The sequence below is a fragment of the Rutidosis leptorrhynchoides genome, chromosome 7 (assembly GCF_046630445.1).
Source record: "Rutidosis leptorrhynchoides isolate AG116_Rl617_1_P2 chromosome 7, CSIRO_AGI_Rlap_v1, whole genome shotgun sequence".
Classification (NCBI taxonomy): Eukaryota; Viridiplantae; Streptophyta; class Magnoliopsida; order Asterales; family Asteraceae; genus Rutidosis; species Rutidosis leptorrhynchoides.
Genome location: NC_092339.1, coordinates 86,248,127 through 86,271,563, shown reverse-complemented (window position 1 = coordinate 86,271,563; position 23,437 = coordinate 86,248,127).

Here is a 23,437-nt window from a genome sequence, read left to right as displayed (position 1 = left end):
CAAGATGGCCGAACACTCCTCATGGAGGAATGTGGCAGAAACATCATGGTATTTACCCTTCGAGGATATGAGATCTTTCAAAAACTTCCCGTAATGGGGCATACCCTTAAGAACCTTCGCGAGTGGCATGTTAATGCTGATTTGCTTGATCATATCCGCAAATTTCTGATATTGGCTCGCGAGTCTGTCTTTCTTCAATGCTTTTGGGTATGGAATAGGTGCCTTGTACACCTTCACTGGTGGTTCTTCACTTTTCTTCGATATGACCTCTGGTGGATCATTTTTCTCTTGTTCTTTTTCAACATGCTCATCTACATCAACAGGTACCTGCAAAACAGAAGGAGACAAAGGAACTTCCGGGGACTTTGGAATCTCCGGGTTAGTGGTTAAACCACTTCTAGTAGTTATAACATTTACATGCTCATTTCTTGTTTGATTGTTACTGGGATTCACTTGAGTATTTGAGGGGAGAGCACCAGGTGGTCTCTCTGCTAGTAACTGTAAGATCCTTCCAACATCCCTTTCTAAATTCTGAATCGTAGCTTGTTGATTTCGAATTTGCTGAGTTGGAAGTTCCGCATTTTGCTCGTGTTTAACCATAAAATCTCTCAAAAGATCTTCTAAACCGGATTTCTTCTCGGGTTGTGGTTGTACATATGCTTGTGGTTGTGGTTGTGGTTGATTGTGTTGGAAATTATTTTGGTAATTTCGTGGAGGTTGATTACGAGTGTTTATGTGATTGTAACCCGGTGGTGCATTTCTTTGATTTTGATTTGGAAAATTCCGGTTATTTTGGTAACCTGAATTTCCTCCGTGGTAATTGTTGTTTGAACTTGAAGGTCCCCTATTTGATAACTGTTGACAGGAGGGTATTTTCGGTTCATTGCATCAACCGCCAGAAAGTCGTTAAAATTCATTTCACCTTTACGCAAGTAACCTAAGAAATTTGCTTGCTCTTCCATTGTCGTTTGGTCGCAATCTCGAGTGAGATGGGGACCTTGGCACAATTCACACCCTACCCTGATAGCGTGCATTTCTTTGGTTACCTTCTCAATTTGCCTTACTTGATTTACCAATTGAACTTTTAATGCAGCGATTTCATCGTTGCTTTCGACATTAGCAACTGTTGATGATCTAAAGAACTCCATCTCTTGATGCCAATTGTGAGAATGGGCTGCTATATCGGCAATTATTGTGTGAGCGTCTTCGGGCGTTTTTTTCATGATTGATCCTCCTGCTGCAACATCTATTTCCTTTCGGGTAGCCACATTGACTCCTTTGTAGAATATTTGGACCTTTTGGAATGTATTCAACCCGTGTTGAGGACATACCCTAAGCATTTTATTGAATCGGGTCCAAGCTTCATAAAGAGTCTCGTTAGACTTTTGCATGAAGTGATTTATATCACTTTGCAATTTTGCTGCTTTTGAAGCAGGGAAGAATTCTGACAAAAACTTGTCCATCATGTCATTCCAATCTTCAATCATCGGAGACATCTTTGATTTTGAAAAGCTTGCAAATGCTTACAAACTTACGAAGATGCTCGTTAGCATCCTAATTTGGGGCTCCACCGAATTGGCATGTATTAGTCACCATGTGGAGAAATTGGCCCTTTATTTCAAAACCATCAGTCATCGTAGGCTGAATAATTGCGTGGCCCTGACCTGTTCTTGTTGCCTTCATTAATGCATCCATCGTTTGATTTGTATCAGTCATCTCTTCTTCTTCTTTAATGACTGGCTCGATGATTGGTTAAACAATTGGTTCAGAGTTAGAATCTAATGAAAGTGATTCTAAACCCTGAGCAAGAGATTCTACTTCTTGAGCTCTTAAGCGTTCGTGAAGTTCTCTTTCAGGTTCAGGATATGAAGGAATTAAATTAGAGTTGGAAGAACGTAGATTCATGCACTAATACTTATCCTGTAATCACAACACCACAAACAAACCAATTGCAAAAACACAAGCTTACAATAAAAAGTAACTTTTCTAGGAATTGAATTCCTACAAAAGGATCGAATAATTCAAAGTTTATTAAAATCTTTTAACAAAACCGCTTCCCCGGCAGCGGTGGCAAAAAGTTGATGTGTCAAAACGTAACCTTTAAAATGTAGACAATATGCTTATTAATTAACACATAATTCTGGCAACTAAAACCCGATCATGTAGTAACTAGCAAATAAATTGACCAGTTCGATCCACAGAGAGAACTTTGTTTTTAAGATTTTACCACGATTAATTATTCTGAAAAGGGGGGTTTTGTGTTTGAATTTGTATTTTCGTTTAACGAAACAGTAAATAAATATAGTAATTAACAAGAATGAGAATGCGGTGTTTACTTCTATGCTTGATAAATGACAGGGATTGTTCTTTTATAATTAAAACCGTTATGTAATAGTTACAATAGAGCAGTTTATATCAATTTCACAATTTCTATAAACTTAAGTGCTATGTTTAATCAACAAGATTCTTTCTGTAGTGACCCGAACTTTTCCATGTTTATATATATTAATTGAGATTGATATTTATATGATTAAATGTTTTGAACATGTTAAGCAATCAAACTTGTTAAGACTTGATTAATTGAAATATGTTTCATATAGACAATTGACCACCCAAGTTGACCGGTGATTCACGAACGTTAAAACTTGTAAAAACTATACGATGACATATATATGGTTATATATATAGTTAACATGATTTTATTATAAGTATGTATCTCATTAGGTATTTTAACAATGAGTTATATACATAAAAATGAGACTATTAATTTAAGAAATTCGAAAACGATATATATAACGATTATCGTTATAACAACGTCTTACTAGGTACATATGAATCATATTAAGATATTGATACACTTGGTTAATTATGTTAAATGATAAGTAAATATATTATTAAGTGTATTAACAATGAAATACATATGTAAAAATAAGACTACTAACTTAATGATTTTGAAACGAGACATATATGTAACGATTATCGTTGTAACGACATTTAACTGTATATATATCATACTAAGATATATTATATATCATAATATTATGATAATATAGCAATTTAACATCTCATTTGTTATAATAAACAATGGGTTAACAACATTCAACAAGATCGTTAACCTAAAGGTTTCAAAACAACACTTACATGTAACGACTAACGATGACTTAACGACTCAGTTAAAATCTATATACATGTAGTGTTTTAATATGTATTTATACACTTTTGAAAGACTTCAATACACTTATCAAAATACTTCTACTTAACAAAAATTCTTACAATTACATCCTCGTTCAGTTTCATCAACAATTCTACTCGTATGCACCCGTATTCGTACTCGTACAATACACAGCTTTTAGATGTATGTACTATTGGTATATACACTCCAATGATCAGCTCTTAGCAGCCCATGTGAGTCACCTAACACATGTGGGAACCATCATTTGGCAACTAGCATGAAATATCTCATAAAATTACAAAAATATGAGTAATCATTCATGACTTATTTACATGAAAACAAAATTACATATCCTTTATATCTAATCCATACACCAACGACCAAAAACACCTACAAACACTTTCATTCTTCAATTTTCTTCATCTAATTGATCTCTCTCAAGTTCTATCTTCAAGTTCTAAGTGTTCTTCATATATTTTACAAGTTCTAGTTACATAAAATCAAGAATACTTTCAAGTTTGCTAGCTCACTTCCAATCTTGTAAGGTGATCATCCAACCTCAAGAAATCTTTGTTTCTTACAGTAGGTTATCATTCTAATACAAGGTAATAATCATATTTAAACTTTGGTTCAATTTCTATAACTATCACAATCTTATTTCAAGTGATGATCTTACTTGAACTTGTTTTCGTGTCATGATTCTGCTTCAAGAACTTCGAGCCATCCAAGGATCCGTTGAAGCTAGATCCATTTTTCTCTTTTCCAGTAGGTTTATCCAAGGAACTTAAGGTAGTAATGATGTTCATAACATCATTCGATTCATACATATAAAGCTATCTTATTCGAAGGTTTAAACTTGTAATCACTAGAACATAGTTTAGTTAATTCTAAACTTATTCGCAAACAAAAGTTAATCCTTCTAACTTGACTTTTAAAATTAACTAAACACATGTTCTATATCTATATGATATTCTAACTTAATGATTTAAAACCTGGAAACACGAAAAACACCGTAAAACCGGATTTACGCCGTCGTAGTAACACCGCGGGCTGTTTTGGGTTAGTTAATTAAAAACTATGATAAACTTTGATTTAAAAGTTGTTATTCTGAGAAGATGATTTTTATTATGAACATGAAACTATATCCAAAAATTATGGTTAAACTCAAAGTGAAAGTATGTTTTCTAAAATGGTCATCTAGACGTCATTCTTTTGACTGAAATGACTACCTTTACAAAAATGACTTGTAACTTATTTTTCCGACTATAAACCTATACTTTTTCTGTTTAGATTCATAAAATAGAGTTCAATATGAAACCATAGCAATTTGATTCACTCAAAACGGATTTAAAATGAAGAAGTTATGGGTAAAACAAGATTGGATAATTTTTCTCATTTTAGCTACGTGAAAATTGGTAACAAATCTATTCCAACCATAACTTAATCAACTTGTATTGTATATTATGTAATCTTGAGATACCATAGACACGTATACAATGTTTCGACCTATCATGTCGACACATCTATATATATTTCGGAACAACCATAGACACTCTATATGTGAATGTTGGAGTTAGCTATACAGGGTTGAGGTTGATTCCAAAATATATATAGTTTGAGTTGTGATCAATACTGAGATACGTATACACTGGGTCGTGGATTGATTCAAGATAATATTTATCGATTTATTTCTGTACATCTATGTAACATCCCGCCTTTTTCCGTCAACTTTTCCGTTTAACTATTTTAAACTCCGTTATATGTTTATAACATCTCCCGTTAATACGCGTTTCAATTATCTTGTTTTAGGTAATTTAACGCACCCGATTGCAACTTGAGGGACTAGTTTCGCCAAGACACCAAAGTGGTGACTAGCCACTTGACTAGTCAACCTCTTCCACCTCATTTCTCCATTTAATTTTCCTTTTCATCTAATACTTCCACCATTTCTTTAATTCCATCAAAAAGCAATTCATCATCCATATTCAATCGATCAAGCTTCGGGCCAAACAAATTACATATTTGAACTCCTCGTGATCTCCTCTTCGATTCCATACCGATTTCATCAAATTTGGGTAACTTTCTAAAATCACTAATTTTATGTGTTCTTGAGTTTTTGAGTTAAAAGGTTGTTAATTAGTGTCTATGGCTCAAGTCTAGTATGATTATGTGTTTTGTATGCTTGTTCTTGCTATTTTGGTGTAACTAGCTCATATTGAAAGAATGCTTGTTTAATCTTCAGTTTTAGGTGTACATATGTTATTTGATGATGAAAATTCATGTTTTAATTGTGTTCCTAACATCACTAGCTTCAAATTGGTATGTAGTTTGACATGGATTAGTTTCATAAGCAAGATTGTGGATTTTATGATTTTGGGTTAGGGTTTGATAAAAGTAAATTGAATATTTGATGCATTAAATGCTTAGCAATGTTAATTGTAAGTGTCTAGTTGTGTTGTATGCTTGATTATCTTCAAAACGGCGTATTACACATGTGCATTAATTTACCGAATCATAATATGGCATTTATGAACTTGGAGTAATAAATGATGAGCATTAATGGTGATTTTGATATGAGTTTGTTTGGTTTTGATTGAGTAAATGCGTTTAGTTATTCTCCTTGTCAAATTACCTTTCTAATGATATATGATATGCGTTTTAAGTGTTTTCGGTGCATGAGACGTGTTAAATTGTATTTTGGTTCGTGACTTGGACCATTTTTCTGCAAACTGCATGTTTCCCAGGTATTGCGCGCCGCGCATATACCCGCGCGCCGCGCAGAATTAGAAATCCCAGATGTTTGCCTTCGTGGTTAAGTTCTGACCAGGATTTACACTTGGGTGCGCGCCGCGCAACCCATAGCGCGCCGCGCATACTGCCCAGCTCATTTTGTCTTTGTTTTTCATGTCACAAAAATGTTTCCCGCTTTACTATAACCCCGTTTACCATGAAACTTGACTATTATGCTCGTATATGACTTCTCATCATGAGAAAATTGTCGGACACCCGACCCGACCCCGTTGACTTTGACTTTGACCAAGTTTGACTTTTAGTCAAACTTAACCAAACGATTATACAATCGTTCTAACATGCTTAACTACTTGTGTCGTGCATGAAACTTGACAAATTGATCCACGTGCTATATTAATCGAGTCGTAACGAGCCATAGGACTAATTGAACATCTTTGACCCTTCGTGACTATCGTTATTGATACAACCTATTTGTTTAGGTCAAGACTAGCATTGTTTCTTGCACGTTTACTTGTCGAAGTACTTTTTGGTTCGTGCATACAAGGTGAGATCATAGTCCCACTTTTACTCTTTTAAACTTACTTTTGGGATGAGAAAACATAAACGATTCTTTTGAACTAAGTGAACACAAGAACGGGAAAACAAACATTCTACATACGAGTTTAGAACGAAAATCCTCAATCCGATTATCATTAGTTACATCAGATGGTGTAAGCGAGAACTTATGTTATATGGCCATATGGGTTGACAACCCTCATCTTTGACGGTTCGCTACCGTCTACGGATGAAATATATTTTCGGGAAACAGTGTTGTTCTAGCACTAATTTATGGGGTATTCAACGGACGGAATGTTAAGCTTTGATAATTGGGTGCTCGTGAATATTAAATTTTAGAATGTACTATGACTTTATCAATATTGCAACTCTTGTGGTTCAGCTTGCTTTTACTCATTTACTTATTTAAACCTATGATTTCACCAACGTTTTCGTTGACAGATTCTCTATATTTTTCTCAGGTCCTTGAACTTAGGTGATACATGCTTCCGCACATACTTTTTGATACTTGCATTGGATGTCGAGTATACTTGTATACGTGGAGCGTCTTTTTGGCTATTTTAAACTATGTCGCACGTGTTTCATATGAACAATAACTTTTTTTATGTACTTGTCTTGGGAATTACTTTTGTAAACATTGAAACATCCTTTATGAAATGTATGCGACATATTTTCGGTCAAACTTTGTTATAAATACTTATAACCATGTAATGGGACCATACGTAGACGACGCCGTCACTTGACGATTTGTCGGGGTCGCTACAAGTGGTATCAGAGCCAGGTTTAACCTTAGCCGTAAAGGTAGTCACGCGCGCCGGCTGTTAGGCCGGGCACTCATACGGACTATGCTTTTTGGCGGGTTAATCGTAGAGGGGGTTCTCACAGTGTTACCTGTGACGAAGCATTGGCTCTTACCCCTTGCGATCCCTTGGAATTTGAGGGTTGGCAGTTTGGCAGAAATGCGGGCCGTAAAATCAGTGTCTGAGGTACACTCAGTGGTCACCAAGCGGTTAGCTGGAAAGGCACTGGGTGGGTTTCTACCCCATCTGTCCCTACAAGTGGTATCAGAGCTTTGGTTGTAGGGATTTAGAGTTCATTGGTGTCGACCCCGAGTCATAGGGTACATTGGTGAGTCTAGACTACAACCGGCATATAGACTTGACATAGGAATTACTTGACTACTTGTGCATTTATACTCGAACTCTCTCACTCATATCTACTCTTATTCTATCTAAACCTTGCGTTGTATAATTTAATTGACACGCCACCTTGACTATATGATGTAATGTCGAATGCACATATGAATTAGGGTAATATAATTCCCGGAAATTATATTACGGTGACTCATATGAACATACCGACATTATGACATAAAGAATTTAAGGCAAGTCAAGGATAATTTTCTATTTATCTTTATTCCATATCACGGTTAGTATTATTTAGAATACTAACCAACGGTATTCTTGTGTTTTGAAGGAACAATGGCTCGTCGACGCGCCCCTCCCGAAACTCCCGAACAAGCTTTGCAACGCATGATAGCCACCGCCGTGGATGCGGCCATGGCCGGTCACTCGTCCAACAACAACAATAATAACAACAACAATAACCAAGGAGCCGGTAACTCTAGCGAAGGGTGCTCCTACAAAGCTTTCATGGGGTGCAAACCTCACACTTATGATGGAACCGGGGGACCGGTTGTGCTTACTCGTTGGTTTGAACAAACCGAGGCCGTCTTTAGCATAAGCGGTTGTCGGGACCAAGACAAGGTCAAATACTCCACCCACACTTTCTCCGGTGTTGCTCTCACTTGGTGGAACACCTACGTTCAATCGGTGGGAACCGATGAAGCTCATGCCCTTTCTTGGGCCGATTTGAAGGAAAAGATGATTGTTGAATATTTTCCGCGCGAAGAAACCCGCAAGCTTGAGCAAGAGCTAAGAGCTTTGAAGGCGGTCGGAAACGACCTCAAGGCTTACAATCTACGCTTCGCCGAACTATCTTTGATGTGTCCTAATCTTGTTAACCCCGAATCTCAAAGGATTGAGCTCTACATGCTCAGTCTTCCAAAAAGCATCAAACAAGGGGTGATGTCATCCAAACCCACTACTCATCAAGCCGCTATGAACATGGCTCGCCAATTAATTGAAACGGTTGACGAAATCGTAGTACCGGCTCCTAAGGCCGAGGACAAGTCGGGTGGCAACAAGAGGAAATGGGAAGCCACTCCATCAACCAACTACAACAACAACACCTTCACCAAAAAGCCCTTCAACAACGACGGCAAGAAGGGTTATGTCGGAAACTTACCTTTTTGCAACAAATGCCACAAGCATCATCACGGCGAATGTAACAAGCTAGTTTGTCACCGTTGCCAAGGTGTTGGTCATAGGGCCAACAATTGCACAAGCGCCGCCTCCGTTGCTCGAAAGGGGCCCAATCCTCCAAAAACGGTCACTTGTTACGAATGTGGCCAAACGGGCCATTATAAGAACGAATGCCCGAAGAAGAAAGCCAACCCCAACAACCGAGGCCGAGCCTTCAACATCAACACCGAGGAAGCCCGAGATGACAACGAACTAGTCACGGGTACGTTTCTTCTCAACAACTCTTATGTTACTTGCTTATTCGATTCGGGTGCCGATAAATGTTTTGTGTCTAAGACTTTGGCTCCTACCCTTTGCACTCCACCACACCCTTTAGATACTACTTATTCCATCGAAGTGGCCGACGGAAAACTCTTAAGTGCCGACACATATTACCGGGGGTGTACTTTGAACATTTTGGGTAAGGAATTTGAAATTGACTTGATACCCATGGAATTAGGGAGTTTTGATGTAATAATCGGTATGAATTGGATGGTCAAAAATAAATCTCACATTCTTTGCGATCTTCACGCAATCCGAATTCCTATCGAGAATGGTGAACCATTGATTGTCTATGGCGACAAAAATTGCACCGGACTCAATCTCGTTTCGTGCCTTAAAGTTCGAAAGCTACTTCGCAAGGGTTGTTTCGCGATTCTTGCTCACGTTAAGAAAGTCGAGGCCGACGAAAAGCGCATCGAAGATGTGCCAATTGTTAGTGACTTTTCCGATGTATTTCCCGACGAATTACCGGGTCTTCCACCTCATCGACCGGTTGAATTTCAAATCGATCTTATTCCAGGAGCCGCACCTGTAGCGCGTGCACCGTATAGACTCACTCCATCCGAATTGCAAGAATTACAAAGTCAAATCCAAGAGTTACTTGACCGTGGTTTCATTCAACCTAGCCATTCACCATGGGGCGCTCCGATTTTGTTCGTTAAGAAGAAAGACGGATCCCTACGAATGTGCATTGATTATCGTGAACTAAACAAATTGACGGTTAAGAACCGATATCCCCTTCCTCGCATCGATGATCTCTTTGATCAACTACAAGGTTCTCGTGTATATTCAAAAATCGATCTCCGTTCGGGTTATCATCAACTAAGGGTTAAGGGGGAAGATGTCTCCAAAACCGCTTTCCGGACTCGTTATGGTAGTTATGAATTCCTTGTCATGCCTTTCGGCCTCACTAACGCACCGGCGGTGTTCATGGATCTCATGAACCGCGTGTGCAAACCTTACCTAGACAAATTCGTTATCGTGTTCATTGACGATATTTTGGTCTATTCTAAAAGCGAAGAGGAACACAAAGAACATCTCCGACTCGTGCTCGAGCTCTTGAGAAAAGAGCAACTATATGCCAAGTTCTCCAAGTGTGAATTTTGGTTAAAGGAAGTTCAATTTCTTGGTCATGTTGTAAGTGATCAAGGCATTAAAGTCGATCCCGCAAAAATCGAAGCCATTAGTAAATGGGAGACTCCTACTACTCCTACTCAAATTCGTCAATTCTTGGGTCTCGCCGGATACTATCGTAAATTCATCAAGGATTTCTCCCTAATCGCTCGCCCTTTAACCGCGTTAACTCACAAGGAACGAAAATTCGTTTGGACATCCGAACAAGAAACCGCTTTCCAAATCTTGAAAACTAAACTAACCACCGCTCCTATCTTGTCACTTCCCGAAGGCAATAATGATTTTGTTGTATATTGCGATGCCTCGAAAAACGGTTATGGGTGTGTGCTAATGCAACGAAAGAAAGTCATTGCTTATGCCTCTCGACAACTCAAGATTCACGAACGAAACTACACGACACATGATCTTGAACTCGGTGCCGTCATCTTTGCACTTAAGCTATGGAGACATCATCTTCTTGGTACCAAGAGTACTATCTTTACCGATCACAAAAGTCTCCAACATATCTTCGATCAAAAGCAACTAAACATGAGACAACGAAGGTGGATTGAGACCTTGAACGATTATAATTGCGAGCTTCGTTACCACCCCGGGAAGGCAAATGTAGTGGCCGATGCCTTAAGTCGAAAGGAAAGAGCGGTGCCTCTTCGTGTCCGAGCTTTGAATATCACCATCCACTCCAACCTTAATAGCCAAATTTGGGTAGCCCAAGATGAAGCTCTTAAGGACAACAACATCGCACGCGAACTTTTAAACATTCTCGTCTCCCGATTCGAAGTTAAGGAGACCGGACTTCGATATTACGCCGGAAAAATTTGGGTGCCTAGATATGGCGATCTACGAAACCTCATCCTAGACGAAGCCCACAAATCGCGATACTCGATTCATCCCGGCGCCAATAAGATGTACCATGACCTTAAAGAACAATATTGGTGGCCGAACATCAAAAAGGAGGTTGCTAGATACGTCGCCAATTGTTTGACTTGCGCTAAAGTCAAAGCCGAACACCAAAGACCGTCCGGGTTACTTCAACAACCCGAGATCCTGCAATGGAAGTGGGAAAGGATCACGATGGATTTTATCACCAAACTACCGAAAACGGCGGGCGGTTATGATACAATTTGGGTCATTGTTGACCGTCTCACCAAATCCGCGCACTTTCTCGCCATGAAAGAAACCGACAAAATGGAGAAACTTGCACGACTTTACATTAAAGAGATTGTAGCCCGACACGGAGTACCGTTATCGATTATCTCCGACCGAGATGGTCGTTTCGTTTCTAGATTTTGGCGTACGTTACAAGAAGCGTTGGGAACGCGTTTGGACATGAGCACCGCATATCATCCCCAAACCGATGGGCAAAGTGAACGTACAATACAAACCTTAGAGGATATGTTACGTGCCTGCGTTGTTGATTTTGGAAAAGCTTGGGACAATCACTTACCTCTCGCCGAATTCTCTTACAATAATAGTTATCACGCGAGTATTAAGGCCGCACCTTTTGAAGCGTTATATGGTCGAAAATGTCGCTCTCCTCTTTGTTGGGCCGAAGTGGGTGACGTGCAAATTTCCGGGCCCGACCTCATTCACGAAACCACCGAGAAGATTCTTCAAATCCGAGATAGGCTTCGGACGGCCCGGAGTCGTCAAAAATGCTATACCGAAAAAAGACGCAAAGACCTCGAATTTCAAGTCGGTGACCACGTCATGTTAAAAGTCGCACCTTGGAAAGGTGTCATCCGTTTTGGGAAACGTGGGAAACTAAATCCGCGGTACGTTGGTCCTTTCGAAATCTTAGAACGTGTTGGAACCGTTGCGTATCGTTTGGATCTTCCGCCTCAACTAAGCTCCGTCCATCCTACTTTTCATGTATCTAACTTGAAGAAATGTCTTGCCGAGCCCGATATCGTCGTTCCTCTCGAGGAACTTACTATTAATGACAAACTTCATTTTGTGGAGGAACCGGTTGAAATTGTGGACTACGTCGAGAAGGAATTGAAACAAAGCCGGATCCCGATTGTCAAGGTCCGTTGGAACGCCAAAAGGGGACCCGAGTTTACTTGGGAAAGAGAAGATCAAATGCGAAAGAAACACCCTCATCTATTCCCGGTTCCGGAAACGTCAGATTCCGAGGAAGAAACAACGACTACTACGCCTACCTAAATTTCGGGACGAAATTTCTTTTAAGGTGTAGGTAATGTAACATCCCGCCTTTTTCCGTCAACTTTTCCGTTTAACTATTTTAAACTCCGTTATATGTTTATAACATCTCCCGTTAATACGCGTTTCAATTATCTTGTTTTAGGTAATTTAACGCACCCGATTGCAACTTGAGGGACTAGTTTCGCCAAGACACCAAAGTGGTGACTAGCCACTTGACTAGTCAACCTCTTCCACCTCATTTCTCCATTTAATTTTCCTTTTCATCTAATACTTCCACCATTTCTTTAATTCCATCAAAAAGCAATTCATCATCCATATTCAATCGATCAAGCTTCGGGCCAAACAAATTACATATTTGAACTCCTCGTGATCTCCTCTTCGATTCCATACCGATTTCATCAAATTTGGGTAACTTTCTAAAATCACTAATTTTATGTGTTCTTGAGTTTTTGAGTTAAAAGGTTGTTAATTAGTGTCTATGGCTCAAGTCTAGTATGATTATGTGTTTTGTATGCTTGTTCTTGCTATTTTGGTGTAACTAGCTCATATTGAAAGAATGCTTGTTTAATCTTGAGTTTTAGGTGTACATATGTTATTTGATGATGAAAATTCATGTTTTAATTGTGTTCCTAACATCACTAGCTTCAAATTGGTATGTAGTTTGACATGGATTAGTTTCATAAGCAAGATTGTGGATTTTATGATTTTAGGTTAGGGTTTGATAAAAGTAAATTGAATATTTGATGCATTAAATGCTTAGCAATGTTAATTGTAAGTGTCTAGTTGTGTTGTATGCTTGATTATCTTCAAAACGGCGTATTACACATGTGCATTAATTTACCGAATCATAATATGGCATTTATGAACTTGGAGTAATAAATGATGAGCATTAATGGTGATTTTGATATGAGTTTGTTTGGTTTTGATTGAGTAAATGCGTTTAGTTATTCTCCTTGTCAAATTACCTTTCTAATGATATATGATATGCGTTTTAAGTGTTTTCGGTGCATGAGACGTGTTAAATTGTATTTTGGTTCGTGACTTGGACCATTTTTCTGCAAACTGCATGTTTCCCAGGTATTGCGCGCCGCGCATATACCCGCGCGCCGTGCAGAATTAGAAATCCCAGATGTTTGCCTTCGTGGTTAAGTTCTGACCAGGATTTACACTTGGGTGCGCGCCGCGCATACTGCCCAGCTCATTTTGTCTTTGTTTTTCATGTCACAAAAATGTTTCCCGCTTTACTATAACCCCGTTTACCATGAAACTTGACTATTATGCTCGTATATGACTTCTCATCATGAGAAAATTGTCGGACACCCGACCCGACCCCGTTGACTTTGACTTTGACCAAGTTTGACTTTTAGTCAAACTTAACCAAACGATTATACAATCGTTCTAACATGCTTAACTACTTGTGTCGTGCATGAAACTTGACAAATTGATCCACGTGCTATATTAATCGAGTCGTAACGAGCCATAGGACTAATTGAACATCTTTGACCCTTCGTGACTATCGTTATTGATACAACCTATTTGTTTAGGTCAAGACTAGCATTGTTTCTTGCACGTTTACTTGTCGAAGTACTTTTTGGTTCGTGCATACAAGGTGAGATCATAGTCCCACTTTTACTCTTTTAAACTTACTTTTGGGATGAGAAAACATAAACGATTCTTTTGAACTAAGTGAACACAAGAACGGGAAAACAAACATTCTACATACGAGTTTAGAACGAAAATCCTCAATCCGATTATCATTAGTTACATCAGATGGTGTAAGCGAGAACTTATGTTATATGGCCATATGGGTTGACAACCCTCATCTTTGACGGTTCGCTACCGTCTACGGATGAAATATATTTTCGGGAAACAGTGTTGTTCTAGCACTAATTTATGGGGTATTCAACGGACGAAATGTTAAGCTTTGATAATTGGGTGCTCGTGAATATTAACTTTTAGAATGTACTATGACTTTATCAATATTGCAACTCTTGTGGTTCAGCTTGCTTTTACTCATTTACTTATTTAAACCTATGATTTCACCAACGTTTTCGTTGACAGATTCTCTATGTTTTTCTCAGGTCCTTGAACTTAGGTGATACATGCTTCCGCACATACTTTTTGATACTTGCATTGGATGTCGAGTATACTTGTATACGTGGAGCGTCTTTTTGGCTATTTTAAACTATGTCACACGTGTTTCATATGAACAATAACTTTTGTTATGTACTTGTCTTGGGAATTACTTTTGTAAACATTGAAACATCCTTTATGAAATGTATGCGACATATTTTCGGTCAAACTTTGTTATAAATACTTATAACCATGTAATGGGACCATACGTAGACGACTCCGTCACTTGACGATTTGTCGGGGTCGCTACAATCTAATTGTGGACAACTAGTTGTAGGTTACTAACGAGGATAACTGACTTAATAAACTTAAAACATCAAAATATATTAAAAGTGTTGTAAATATATTTTGTACATACTTTGATATATATGTATATATTGTTATAGGTTCGTGAATCAACCAGTGGCCAAGTCTTACTTCCCGACGAAGTAAAAATCTGTGAAAGTGAGTTATAGTCCCACTTTTAAAATCTAATATTTTTGGGATGAGAATACATGCAGGTTTTATAAATGATTTACAAAATAGACACAAGTACGTGAAACTACATTCTATGGTTGAATTATCGAAATCGAATATGCCCCTTTTTATTAAGTCTGGTAATCTAAGAATTAGGGAACAGACACCCTAATTGACGCGAATCCTAAAGATAGATCTATCGGGCCCAACAAGCCCCATCCAAAGTACCAGATGCTTTAGTACTTCGAAATTTATATCATATCCGAAGGGTGTCCCGGAATGATGGGGATATTCTTATATATGCATCTTGTTAATGTCGGTTACCAGGTGTTCACCATATGAATGATTTTTATCTCTATGTATGGGATGTGTATTGAAATATGAAATCTTGTGGTCTATTATTATGATTTGATATATATAGGTTAAACCTATAACTCACCAACATTTTTGTTGACGTTTTAAGCATGTTTATTCTCAGGTGATTATTAAGAGCTTCCGCTGTCGCATACTTAAATAAGGACGAGATTTGGAGTCCATGTTTGTATGATATTGTGTAAAAACTGCATTCAAGAAACTTATTTTGTTGTAACATATTTGTATTGTAAATCATTATGTAATGGTCGTGTGTAAACAGGATATTTTAGATTATCATTATTTGATAATCTACGTAAAGCTTTTTAAACCTTTATTGATGAAATAAAGGTTATGATTTGTTTTAAAATGAATGCAGTCTTTGAAAAACGTCTCATATAGAGGTCAAAACCTCGCAACGAAATCAATTAATATGGAACGTTTTTAATCAATAAGAACGGGACATTTCACTTTCGTGGTTGAATTCACATAAAATCTAGTTTATTAAAATCACTCTAAGTAAACTACATAATTGTATATCCTAAATATCGTTCAATTAACATCCTATACTCACATATAGGTGGCTAGATCACTAGGTGTTGAAGTATAAGCTATGGTCTTTGATAAATTCACATAAACCAAGTCATAACTTACATAATTGAACTAGGATACAAGGATGATTACAACTATGGATCTTTTGAAAGAACATGGTGATTTAGATTGATTAACTAACTAGATTCAACCCGGTTAAACTCACGTGAAACCTAAATTACAACAATCACTTGAGGTAATTTCATAACTATGTTGCTTTGGAATTTATTCAATTACCGAATTAAACACATAACAAAATCACTTAAGTTATGCATCTAATCGTCTAGATTACTAGGTCTATTGAAGTATAGATTGTTTTCCTATTTAACTCACATTAATAGGTTTGCAATCCATATAATTGAAGTAATGAACTAAGCAAGCATAACAATGGTTCTTATGGTTGAACTAGATAATTTAATCAATCAAACATATATATAACTAGCATAACATCAAAGTATAGAACAATCCCAAGCCATAAATCTTACATTGAAGCAAACACACAAGGCTTTTAGCCAAACATAATCATAGTAGAACTAATGGAACAGTAAATACAATTCGAATTCATGTTTAAAAGATATAGAACAAAAGTACCAATAGTGATGAATGATCCTAGCTTAATCTTGATGTTGAAAGAGTGGAGATTGACTTGCAGCCTTCCTTGAACCTTGAAAATCGTATTAGAACTGAGGGAGAACATAGTAGTGAAGGTATATGAAGTATGTAACCAAAGGCTCTCTTAAATAGGCTAAAAATTTAGGTAAAATGGCCAGAAATTGACCAGATGCGCCGCATCTCTTTGGGATGCGCCCCATCTCTTTACGCTTAGTAGATTCCAGCTCGATTCTGCACTCAGAACTGTCGGCAGGGGAGCAGATGCGCCGCATCTGGGACAGATGCGCCGCATCTGGCTTGGATGCGCCGCATCTATCTCAGATGCGCCGCATCTGAGGCTGTTTTGGTCCAGAAGTCTTTATGCTCTGTATCTGAAACTGTCGGGAGTTATTTGGTGCATAGATGCGCCGCATCTAAGAGAGATACGCCACATTTGGACCTGTTTCAGTGGTTTCGGGCTGTTTTACGTGTTCAATCTTCGTTTTGACTCTGTTTTCGCTGTTGGTCTTCATTTATTCATTCACAATGGACATTTACAAATATACACGAATTACAATACATACCTACAACAATTACATACAAATTTGAACAACTTTAGATCGAAATAACGGCAATAAACATGTGTAATTTTGGCGTTATCAACATGTTGGAATATCCAAGAAATATACCTTCATCGGCCTTAGCATCAAACTTTCCTAGCTGATCCCTATTGTTTAGAATGAAACAGAGAGTGCAAAATACATTAAGAAATGAAATTGAGGGTTTTCTGCCTTTGAGAACTTCATAAGCAGTTTTCTGATGTCTTTTCACTATTAAAGATCTATTCTAGGTAAAACAAGCAGTGTTCACAGCTTCTGCCCAGTATGAATTTTTCAGCCCAGACTCAACCAACATAGATCTTGCTGCTTCAATGAGAGTTCTATTTATTCTTTCTGCAACACCATTCTGTTGAGGTGTTCTCACAGCAGAAAAGTTCTGTGAAATACCTTTGTCAGCACAAAATTCTTCCAATGTAGCATTTCTGAATTCTGTACCATGATCACTTCTAAGCTGCTTCACCAGTTGCCCATTCAGTAGTTCCATTCTTTTGATAAAATTGATAATTTCATCAGCAGCTTCACTCTTTTGCTTCAAAAAGAATACCCAAGTGTATCCGGAATATTCATCAACAATCACCAGTGTATACTTCTTCCTACTACAGCTGGCTATATTAACAGGACCAAAAAGATCCATATGAAGTAGGTGAAATGGTTTCTCAACAGATGAAATCTGCTTCGACTTGAATGAGGCATGGTGATACTTCCCTTTTTCACATCCAGGACACAATATGTCCATCACATAAGACATTGTGGGTAGCCCAGACACCAACCTTTTACTAGATAATTTGTTAATATCTTTAAATTTGAGATGTGAGAGTCTCTTGTGCCATAACCATTTGAGATTGTCTACAGCCTTTGAATAAAAGCAAGTATCAGTTGTTGTGACTGCTGTGTTCATGTCAACTTGATACATGTACTCATGTCTTTTGGCTGTCAACAGTGGCTTCCCTGTCTTATCAAAAATAGTGCCAATTTTTCTTCTGAATTGAACTATCTTATTTTTGCTTGTCAGTTGGCTTATGCTGAGTAAGTTGTGTTTAAGCCCAACAACATATGCTACATTTGAGAATGTAACATTCCCATTTGTTAAAGTACCAAAACCCTTTGTGTAACCCAATGAATTATCTCCATATGAAACAACTGGACCATCTTTTTATAGATAGTCCATTAGCAGGGACTTACTTCCGGTCATATGCCTCGAACAACCACTATCGAGATATCAGATTTGCTTGTTTTGAATACCCTGCACAGTAGCTAAGAGATTAGTTTTTTTTGGGAACCCATCCAAGGATGGGTTCTGGAAGGATCATCTTTGATGATCTCTTCCTGTCTGCTGGTTTACTTGAAGAGGTAGTAGCAGATGGTGTTAGGGTTAGAGTACACCGGTTAGCTAAGTGAAACTTGCTGCCACACTTGTAGCATTTTCTCACATTTGGTATCGGTGACTGGTCATACACTGAGTAAATAGGTGCAGTAAGATCGGGTCTGCTTTCAGATATGGCAGCTATGAGCTGGTCAAGCTTGATAGTCATTATCTCAGTGATAGATGACTCAGTACATGATTCCACAAATTGGTTCACTTTACCTTTTCCCTTAAGGGCAGCTTTCCTTTTAGAATCAGTACCATAATCATGGTATACTGCTTTACCTTTATTGTTCGACGAGCCAGTGTGGGAATTTACTGACCTGTCAGCTGATACCGTTCGATTCGTGTGAATCTTGATTGCTGCCTTTAACTTGCCAGTATTGCGTTTTGCTGGCTTGTCAGCAGCTACTGGTTAACCAGTACAATTTTCATCAGCTGGCTCAGCATTGGTGGAATTTGAACACGAAGGGGAATCAACTGTTTTTGACTTTCTTTGATTGTTTTCAGTGATTTCCCTTTTAATGCGTCTTTCCTTTGGAGTCATATAGTAAATGCTTGAGGAATTAGCAGTTTCATCAATTGAAGTACTGGTTTCCTTGGCTTTTACTTCATCCTCCAAAATTTCTTTCATGGACGGTGGTGGGGTCTCTGTAGGTCTGACAAACTTATTTGTTAAGACCTTTTTACCCTTAACTATCTTGGCAAAAGCATTTGGCAAGATAGCTTTAGTATCAGTTTTAAGAATGGGGTCCATATAAGTAACTTCTGCAAGAGCAGCAGCAGCATAGTCACCAGCAAAGAAGGCTTCAACTTGGGCAGGCACCTGCTCATTTACGCACTTAGCTGTGCGTTGAGCAGATGTACACCATGAAGCAACAACCTTCTTGAGGTCGTTTAGCTGGTTCTTAACATCTGCTGCCTCAACGTGAAGAGACTTTAAAGCAAAATTTTGTTTTTCAAGTTTTGAAATTTTATCCTTCAAGATCTTAATTTCATCAGTTTTGCTTTTAAGTTTATCATTTAAAGATTTGTTATCATTTTTCAAAACTTCTTCACGTTTACTGCCTCTGCATAGATCAACTCTTAGGTAGTCAAACATTTCAGCTTTTTCATCATCAGTATAAGTTCGAAAATTATCAACCTTATACAGCATTTCAGTTTTCCATTGAGGTGAATCCTTTTTCAGGTCAGCTTCCCTCATATCAGACACAAATGTACTACCATTATCATCCTCATCAGACTCCTCGACCTCCTTGGCCATCAAACACAGCTTTTTATCAGAAGCATAACCAGCATCATCATCATCAGTATCACTGTCAGAAAATGAAGAAGAGCTGGTTTCATCCCAGTCATGATGCTCAGCAACTATAACCTTTTCTGGCTTTTTCCCTTCTTATCAGTCTTTGCATTTTCCTTCATCCGAGCTTTCATAGCTTTGTACTTGTTCTTGTACTTATCAGCTTTTAAGAAAGAGTTGGCATGTGAGATTGAAGGTTGCCTGGACATGCATTCAGCAGCAAAATGTCCAACCTTCCCACAATTGTAACACTCAGATTTAGGACCTTTGACTGATTTTCTATTATACCTAGCACTCGACTTCTTACTCCCTTTGTATGACTTGCTGGTTCTATTACGATTGAACCTTTTAAACTGCCTAGTCAGGAAAGCCATACCTTCAGCAAACCCTTCCACATCATTTTCATCATCACTGCTCTCTTCAGACCCAGTACCACTCTCCACATCATCTCCAGCTGACTCTTCTTCTGTTGTCAACCTTTGAACCAGTAAAGCCTTTTGAGCTTTCTTTTTAGCAGCAGCAATAAGAGCAGTATCATCTGTTTTAGAAGATTTTGAAGTGGTAGGGGCAGACTTAAAGTTTTCTTTCAAGTTTAGTTCAAGTTTAGCTTCTGCCTTCTCATGGTTCCAAAGTGTACCATAGAGGGAAGACATGTTAAAGTTCTTTAAAGTCTGGGTGGTTCTTAGAGGGTCAGTCACTGGTTTCCATTTAGCAAACAATGAGTCAATGAATTTGTTTACTTGTTCAAAATCAGTATATGTGATTTTCAAAGTAAGCAGGTCAGCAACTAAGGTGTTAAACCTTATGAAGGTTTGCTTAAGGGTCTCATTCTTATAGGTAAAGAACATTTCATACTCTCTTTTCAAAGCAATAATCTTGTTCTGCCTAACCTCATCCATGCCTTCATAAGTAACATCTAGATAGTCTAACATAAGCTTAGCATTCAGTTTTCCCTTAATCAGTTTGAACAGGTGGTTAGGTAAAGTTATAGCTAATAGAGTTCTGATCTTAGGGTCAAGTCCAACACGACGTTTATCCTCGGCATCCCATTTGGTTGGAGTGAGAACAACCTCTCTGCCAAGAATGATAGGAGTGTCAGCAGTAGCTGGAATGCTATCAATAGTCTCAGTTGGGACAAATGAACTATCTGTGGCAATACCAAGCATGAGTGGGTCAATAGACTCCAGGTGAAGCATGAACCTTGCCTTTCAAGTTTCATACTCATCTTCATCAAATTTGGGTGTCTATTGGATGAGCCATTTTCAAGGTAAGCTGTATTTGAATATGCGACCATGAGAGAATTCAGATCCAAGATATTAAATTATCAAGACAGAAGCTCTGATACCAGTTGTTGGTCCCTTGATAAACAACAGGAGTATTAAATTACAATTTTGTCATAATTAAATCCTTATTTATTTTGGGGACTCAACAGTGAAATTTAGGGCTTTACTTCAAGAGAAAAACGAGCTAAAAAGGCTGCAACACCAAGCTTGGTTCCAATTTGGATTGATTTAGCTTCCTCCTTCACAAAATAAGGCTTTCTCACTCTAGGATGGTTTCTCTTACTAAGATGGATGTTTGAAGATGAAGATGAAATAAGGAAAAGGGTTTTCCAGATCTAAAATAACTCTCAAATACGTCCATGCAAAATTGTACAATAAACCCCATCTTCCTTATATTTAAAAAACAGTCCCCCGGACTTGTCTGCATAATGGCGCAGCGCACCACTCCTCTACGTGGTGCTCAGTATACCGTACAGGAAAGTCAGGGGCTTACAGAAGAGTCCCCATTTATTAAAAGACGTCAAATTCTTGACTGTCCTCTTATGCTTAGCGATATTATTGACTGGCACAGAAAGTAGAAGAAAAGCCTTAAATTTTTAAAGTTGATTTTGAAAAGGCCTTTGATTAGGTCAACTAGAAATATCTCGATTTCATTCTTACGAAGTTGGGTTTCGAGTGCAAATGGAGAGGTTGGATTCGAAAATGCCTCTCTTACGCAAGGGCTTCGGTTCTAGTTAACGGTGGCCCAACTTCCGAATTCTCACTTAAATGAGGTCTCCGTCAAGGTGGCCATTTATCGCCTTTCATTTTCATAATTATCATGGAAGGCCTACATCATGCTTTCAAAGATGCGGTTTCCTCTAATCTGTTATGGGGCACGAGTATTGGTAATCTCACTGTCTCTTAGTTTATGTTTTCTAACGATGTAGTCATTATTACTGAATGGAATCGTCAAGATGTTCATAACATTGTTGTGATTTTAAAATAATTTTTTCGAACTTCCTTCAGGAGTTATTCGAGCGATTGAGAGTCTTCGAGCTCGATTTTCTTTAGGGTGGATATATGGGGATTTGAAAGATGGCTTGGGCCAAATGGGACTCAATTCTCGCTTATCATGAAAAAGGTGGCCTTGGGATTTGAAGTCTTAACTCTTTTAATTACTCGCTTCTCTTAAAAGACAATGGCGACTTACTAATAACCTGAATGCTTTGTGGGTTCGAGTTATCAAAGAAAACCATGAAAATCATTCGGGTTTTGCAGGACGCGGATGTTAAACTAAAGGTCTTCGGTACGATATTGTTTCGGCTATCTTATCATTTCTTTCTCAAGATGTTTTTTGACGTTAATACATTGACCAGTTGTATCGTAATGTCATGACAACACATTTTTGGCATGATGATTGGCTAGGAAATGAGTCACTCTCCACTCATTATAACAGCCTTTATCGTCTGGATGCTAGTCCAAAATGTATGGTGGCTGACAGGGTTAATTGGCTCTTTTTTTGGTAGTGGCTCCGTAATCCTCATGTCTCTTGTCAACTCCAGCAGATTATTTCTGATCTTGCATCGGTTCCACTGCGAAATGAAGATGATACTTGGCGCTAAAATATATAACCTGAAGGGGTGTGCACAGTTCGCAGTACAAGAGCTTTCTTGGATGACTATTACTTGCCTTCGACATATACTACCACTCGTTGGTCCAAACATGTCCCGGGAAAAGTTAATGTTTTCGTGTGGTGCCTCATCCTTGACCGCTTACCCAATCATTTGAATCTATCTACTCATGCTATCCCTATTGATACTATTATTTGTTCGAGTTGTGGTATTGGTGGCAAATCACGTGATCATATCTTCTTATTTTGCAATGTGGCGAAGGCAATTTGGCGTGGTATCTCCATTTGGTCCGATATTAGATGGCATCCTTTTGAATCAGTTAATGACATTTTTGATTGCCTTGACTCGCAACCAGGCTAGTGCGATCTCGGAGAAAACTCGTTTGTACTGCATATTTGTGTCCACTTTTTGTATAAAGACTCCGTAACGATATTTTTTTTTTAATTCCAATACAATCAGGAGATGTACTATTTTAGATTATATTTGTTTTATTTTTGTTTTCCTAGTTAAAAGCTAGAAGTAAATATTCTCTTAGCTATAAAACTTGGTTTTCACATCCTTTCTAATAGTTTTGTGAATCTTTCTCTAGCTTATGGTTCTTTTAGATTAATAAATAATAATGAATAATTGTTATAATTCAGTAGGCTTATAACTACCTTTAGTGGTGAACGTGTTATAATTCAGTAGGCTTATAACTACCTTTAGTGGTGAATGTG